Source organism: Zea mays, chromosome 1 (genome assembly GCF_902167145.1).
Source record: "Zea mays cultivar B73 chromosome 1, Zm-B73-REFERENCE-NAM-5.0, whole genome shotgun sequence".
In the NCBI taxonomy this organism is placed as follows: domain Eukaryota; kingdom Viridiplantae; phylum Streptophyta; class Magnoliopsida; order Poales; family Poaceae; genus Zea; species Zea mays.
In genome coordinates, this window is record NC_050096.1 from 171,692,294 (window position 1) to 171,699,110 (window position 6,817).

General features: G+C 43.3%; 1 long non-coding RNA gene across 1 annotated transcript; it reads right to left on the reverse strand.

Annotated features, from left to right (window-relative positions):
- Positions 1 to 2,705: 2,705 nt before the first annotated feature.
- On the reverse strand, positions 2,706 to 4,684 carry LOC103640541 (uncharacterized). The gene is made up of 2 exons (XR_002266765.1): positions 4,307 to 4,684; positions 2,706 to 3,411 (listed from the first exon to the last, which is right to left on the reverse strand). It is a non-coding gene; the product is annotated as an uncharacterized lncRNA (long non-coding RNA).
- Between the last annotated feature and the right edge of the window lie 2,133 nt (positions 4,685 to 6,817).

The window sequence follows — 6,817 nt, forward strand, 5'->3', positions numbered from 1 at the left end:
CCCAGCGTGAGATCGACGGCAACCAATGCCTCTCCTACCTCATCACTGCGACCCGAGCTCGACGAGAATTTTGCAAACATGACACCGTCTACGGATGGCTTCAAACTTTTTGGCACCGCGGCCGTGGCAATTGAAATTGTGGCATTGAAATCTCCCTCGTTTTGCAAATTTAGCATCGCGCTCGCATAATGGTCATTAGCCCTTTTCCAGTGCTCGTGCTGCCCTCACGTCGTTAGACACTTGCCGCCGTGTTGTTCTTCTACCGTCTCCCGTGAGTCTCTCGTATTCCATTCTCCCTGTCTCCTCTCCTCCTTATTCTCGCCCTGGCCGTCGTCTTCCTCGAGCTGCTCTGTTCGTCTCCGCGCACTGGGTGCATTCGTGCCCTGTCCTTGTCCGGATCTCGCCCTTCCCTGCCTCGCCGGTTCCTGCGCCCGTGGTCCATTGCCGACCTCCGACGCTGGTGAGCTTTCCTTCTTATGTAACCCTAGGGTTTGCAGATTAGGCAGCCGGCATGGATTCTGCCGCCAAGCTTTGTGCCCAGAAGTTGTCCTTGGCGGCTGTTGCAGCCCGTGACACACTGAATGCTTCTGCTACCGCGAGTATTGTTGCTGGTGATTATTGCGCCACATTTTTGTTAGGTAACGATGTGGTTTCTACTCTTGATGTTCTTGAATCTGCTATGGCGGCGGAAAAAAGTGTTATGCGTTCTTACAAACAGGCGAGTGCAGCCGTCGATTGTGCTAATGAGACAGTGGCCAAATATTTTGAGGTTTGTATTCTGAAACTTATACTGAGCCAGGCAATGCTTGAGATTGTTAAGCCCTGTGATTGAATTGTGAAGTGAGGAAATGTGAAGTGAGGAAATGCTTCTGATTATATGAGATTATCAGGTTTTTTAGCCCTGTGATGAATTCTTTGAAAATACTGAACTGTATACTACACTTGTTGTTTTTATGCGATGAAATTTGTGAGGGCTATGGTTGTTTCAGCCTGTTTGATGTTGTTTCATTGAATAATTTGACCTGAGGCTTGTGCTAATTTGAGATTATCAGGTTGCTTAGCCCTGTGATGTTTTCTTTGAAAATAGTGAACTGTATACTACACTTGTTCTTTTTATGTTCAAAAAATACTGAGGGCTATGGCTGTTTCAACCTGTTTGATGCTGTTTCGTTGAAAAAATTGACCTGAGGCTTGTGTTAATGGAAGATGATCTACTTGATTAGCCCTGTGAGGTTTTCTTTGAAATTAGTTAATTGTATACTACACTTGTTCTTTTTATTCTCAAAAATGACTGAGGGCTATGGCTGTTTTAGCCTGTTTGATGTTGTGCCATGTTTGCAAAATTCTCTAGTTCAGTTAACATTGGTTGTTGCCCTATGACGATTTCTTTGAAATATTACAACTGTATACTACATATGATGTTTCCATAGCACTAACTGAGGGCATATGATCTTTCAATAATTACTGTGGCAGTATTATTGATATGGCTGTTTTCAGCCTGTTTGCTGGTATGCTTTGGTGACCCTGAACCCTCAGTTCACTTTGGCAGTATTACTGGTATGGATGTTTTCAGCCTGTTTGTCCAATTGAGTTCAAATTGGTAGTTGCCCTATGATGTTTTTTTGAAACTTTAGAACTGCCTAGTACATACGATGATTTTTAAAAAAACTGAGGGCATATGCCTGTGTCAGCCAGTTTGGTTCAGTTCATGGTATGTGGTTGATTGTTCAGTTGTTAGTTCATATTCGACTACTTGCTCATATGGCTGTCCATATTCTAATGTTAATTTTTTCAGGTGAACCAAAAACTTGCGCAAGCACTCAGATATGCCATGTCTCAAATGAGTGATACGGCTAAGAAACTTCAAGATACTGCCTCTTTGTGCTACACAGATGAAGATGTTGTAGACGGTTTCAAGCTGACTCAAGTAGCTCGTTCAATGGACGAGTTAGCTGAAATGCTTGAAGTAACTGCAATTGACTGCTAGGTCTCGATGATGGATCCAACAACTATGTTAGAAGCTGGCTATGCTAGTGAAGATACTGAGGTGTGGGAGGACGTATTCCATGACCGAGAAATAATGAATCAGCCATTAGAAGCGGAGACACTTGCTAAGCACTGTGTTAAGTGGGGGCTTAATTACAATGAGATCTGGGATAGATCAGTGTAACTTTGGCTTGTGTAGTTCTTTTGTAATGAGTTCAGTTAGATGAACTAGATCAGTGTAACAATGGCTATGGTATTGTAATGCGTGAGTTCCAAATTGTAAGACATCATGAACTACTTGTTGGTACTTATCTTCTATGAAATGCTATGAAGTACCTATTATGACTACATGTTGGTACTTGTGTTATGTATTTGTGTTCTATTGTGTGATCTCATTTTAAGTAAGAGAGGTCATGTCAAAATGTCACAGAAAAGCAAGCTGCGCAGGGGGTCGCCTTCAACCAGAACAGTTGCTTGCTCCATTGGTGCTTGTTGCGCAGCTGCTTGCCCAGAGCATTTTCTGTGACATTGGTGCTTGCTGCGCAGCTACTTGCTCCATTGGTGCTTGCTGCGCAGCTGCTAGCCCAGAGCATTTTCTGATCGCAATGCAGCAAAAAAGCAAGAAAAATGTACAGATCGCAATAACAACAGCAATAAAAAACAGTAACGTGTCCAAATAGAAAAAAGAGGAAATGGTAAATTCAAGGGGCACAAAAATGTCACAGAAATACCATAGTTTCATACAGAGGACAAAGTACCATACAAATGTCACCTGCCTGTGATGACTCAAGTACTCAAACATTACTTGACCATAGTACCATACAAAGTACCATAAGAACAATGTACTTGACCATAGTACTCAAACATTCTTCTTCCTAGGTGTGATCTTTTTAACTAGGACACGAACTACACGTTCTTCTGGTGGCGACGAAGGTCTTTCAACAAGATCTTCATTAGCTGGTATAATTGCAAGGACAGCTTCATTCTCCGGTCTAGCATGAATGCTCCAAGGGCAATCAGGCCCTTTATAATACCCTATAAATCTAGTCTTATTGGTTGCCTCAATTCCAAGCTCAAATTCTTTATTTATGGCGTATATTGTCTAATTGCGTGTCTGAAGTGGTGCATTGTTGCATACAAGCTGCCAAGCTCCATTACTGGATTGTTCATATCATATATGGTCCTAGTCTCATCGAGCACTGCATCAGAACACGAAATGCCTGCTCCCAATTCTTCTTCACATGGAATGCTATTTCCAAAACGGGAAGCACTTGAATCATCTTCCCTTCTATCATCTTGAGTATCCAGTCCAAGCTGATAATATAGACCTTGTTCACTAGTAACACCATTTCTTCCTTCTTCGTTGTTGGTTTCTTCTACCATTATTGTATCCCAATCAATATCATGAATTCCATGGCCACTCCCCTATTCACCACAAACAGTTGTAATGTAATATATAACTACTAAATTGCATACAATAAATTCAAACTATTAACCACTGTAGGCTGTGTGCCAATACAAGTCAATGTCCACTCGTCTTCTTCGACAGTGTATGCAGTCGTTTCGTCCATGGGGGGACTGCCTCATCGTTGGGAGTATTATTCATAGTACACTGCACATACAATGGATGCTCAATGGGTGGTACGCTGTAGGACAGTATACTACGCTAAATGGTGGCTAGAGTATTCATAGGACAGTATACTATGCTAAATGGAATGGAACGAAGCAAAGGAAATTCTTACCAGAGCCGACGGCGTTGGGGGACTGCAACCGCGAATGGAATGGGTCTCCGCGCAATGGACCACGGGTGCAGGAACCGGCGACGCAGGGAAGGGCGAGATCCGGAGAAGGACATGGCCCAGTGCGCGGAGACGAACAGAGCAGCTCGAGGAAGACGACGGCTAGGGCGAGCAGAGATCGGGCGAGCAAGAGGAGAAGAGGAGACAGAGAGAATAGAATACGGGAGCTTCACGGACGACGGTAAAAGAGGAAGACGGCGGCAAGTCTCTAACGGAGCGAGGGCAGTACGGGAACTGCACAAGGGCTAATCACCATTAAGCGCGCGCGATGCTAAATTTTCAAAACAAGGGAGATTTCAATGCCACGCTTTCAATTGCCACGACCGCGGTGCCAAAAGTTTGAAGCCCTCCGTAGATGGTGTCATGTTTGCAAAATTCTCGAGCTCGACGGAGCTCCAGCTCTCCAGCCCCCGGCGGCGCCATGGTTGGTGCACGCACAACCGTCCCCTGGCAACCGACACACGACCCGCACGATCCTACGTATTTTGAGTCTTAGGCGAACACAGGTGAACAACGCATACCGGTGATTTGGGTGAGGTGGGTTCGGTTCCCGTCGCCGAACTACACCACGGCGGTACACCATGTCTGGCGAGCAATTGCCCCAGCGCCATTCGGTTCCCGTCCACGAACTACACCACGAAGGCAGTCGGAGCGCCAAGGCACAGCGCCACCGCACTAGAACACCGTGGCGAGGCCAGGGCGACCACGACTGCGTGCCCGTCAACGGCAAATCTCCTCCCCCAAACTCTCGGTGCAGGCCAGGCTACCTCGATGTGCGTGCAGGCGTAAATGAGGGATGACCCCGGGGCGTCGTCCTTGCTTTTTTTACATGGGACGAGGCCGAGGAGAGAGAGGAGGGATTCGATTACAGTGCCCACGATCCCGTCGAGGAGGACGGAGAAAAGATAGGGAGGTGGAGAAGATGGACCTGACCGGTGGGTCCCGCCTTAAAGCAGCAGTGCGCGCAATTCTGGGCTGGGCTGCGGTGGTTGACTGAGTCGCGGGTGTGAGAACTGAAATGGGCCGAAAGGAGGGAATAGAGGCCCACTCGGCCGAAAACTGCTTTCTCTTTTTTATTATTCTTTTCTTTCTTTCCAAATTCAAAACTTCAACTCTAAAAGAAATTCTTTTTGTGGCAAATTTATCCTTGGGTTAGATATTAAATTTGAACTTGCCAATATGAATTTTTTATTAATAAGTTTTATTTTGTATTTTATAGTATTTCTCTCCTTCTATTCTATTTATTCAAAGTAGGTATTAAATCCTCAATTTGAATGTTGATTTATTTATGTCACCAAATGCACACACATAATAAATCCGAGCATGATGCATATTTTATTTAAGTGTCATTTGTTTTAATTACTCATTCTTATTTATAGTAATTCTCTTGTTACAATGATTAGATGGCACACAAAATAAGATCAACTATATTCTCATTGTATACATTTTTGGGTATTACACACTAGAGGTTTCAAGTATGAATTGAGTTGTGAATACTCCCCCTAAGTGCAGTACCACATGCATATCTCAAAAACCAACAATTGCATAGTAAATGAAATTTAAGTACCGAAAGCTTAAAAGCTAGAACTTGTCAAGTTTGAGCCCGAGTTGAGCTTTTTCACTCGCTTTGTTGGCGGTTATCCAACTAGGTTAGACAATTCCTAGATGCAATACAAGAAATTTAAATATGCAATGCAAACTTGACATCACAATTCTATGATTAAGTAAAATTTCCGAGATCAAGAATATTTAGCTCATTTCTCAGCATGCAAAAGCGGGTTTGGTCTAAAGGCTTTTTGAAAATATGCGCTACTTGATCTTCCAATCTCACTTCTTCTAGTATTATATCTCCTTTAGCAACATGATCTCTAAGGAAGTGATGACAGATATCAATGTGCTTGGTGTGAGACTGTTGTACATGATTATTAGCAATTTTAACAACACTCTCATTATCACACAAAAAGGTACTTTTTTCTTGAACTAAACCATAGTCTAGAAGAGTTTGTTTCATATAAAGAATATGTGTGCAACAAGCACCCGCGCCAATGTATTCCGCTTCGGCGGTTGACAAGGCAACACCGTTTTGCTTTTAGAGGTCCATGAAACTAGTGATCTCCCAAGCAAATGGCATCCTCCGGATGTACTTTTCCTATCAATTTTGCAACCGGTGTAATCTGAATCAGAATAGCCAATTAATTCAAAAGTAGCTCCTTTGGGATACCAAAGGTCAACACTTGGGGTGTGCTTAAGATACCTAAGAATTCTTTTAACAACGCTAAGATGAGCTTTCTTAGGGTTTTCTTGAAATCGAGCACACATACAAAAATTAAACATGATATCGGGCCTAGATGCGATAAGATACAATAAACTACCAATCATAGAACGGTAGAGAGTTTGATCAACCGGGTTACCTCCCTCATCTAGGTCGAGATGTCCATTAGTAGGCATGGGTGTCTTGATTGGTTTGCACTTCTCCATTTTGAATCTCTTCAACAAGTCTTTGGTGTACTTCTCTTGTGAGAGGAAGTTGTCATCTTTTATTTGCTTGACTTGGAAGCCGAAGAAGAAGGTGAGTTCACAAATCATTTACATCTCGAACTCCTTCGACATCAACTCACCAAATTCCTTACAGTGACAATCATTTGTCGAGCCAAAGATTATATCATCAACATAAACTTGACAAATGGAAATATCACCGTTATGTTTCTTTGTGAATAGAGTGGTGTCGACGGTCCCGATCTTGAAGCCCTTCTCAATGAGGAAGTCACGAAGACGCTCATACCAAGCCCTTGGAGCTTACTTTAGACCATATAGCGCCTTGAACAACTTGTAAGCATGATTAGGATATCTAGTGTTGGTGGCCTTCCTCTTCCGAAGGTTCTCGAACACACGACTAACCATTTGTTTCTAGTGTACTACTAAATATTACAGGAGCTTCGTCATAAGAAAAGCTTCGTGATGGGGGTCTTCCTCCCCGTCGAATGTCCTCGAGACAAAGACATTGTATGAAAGCAATAACGACGAATGTCGAA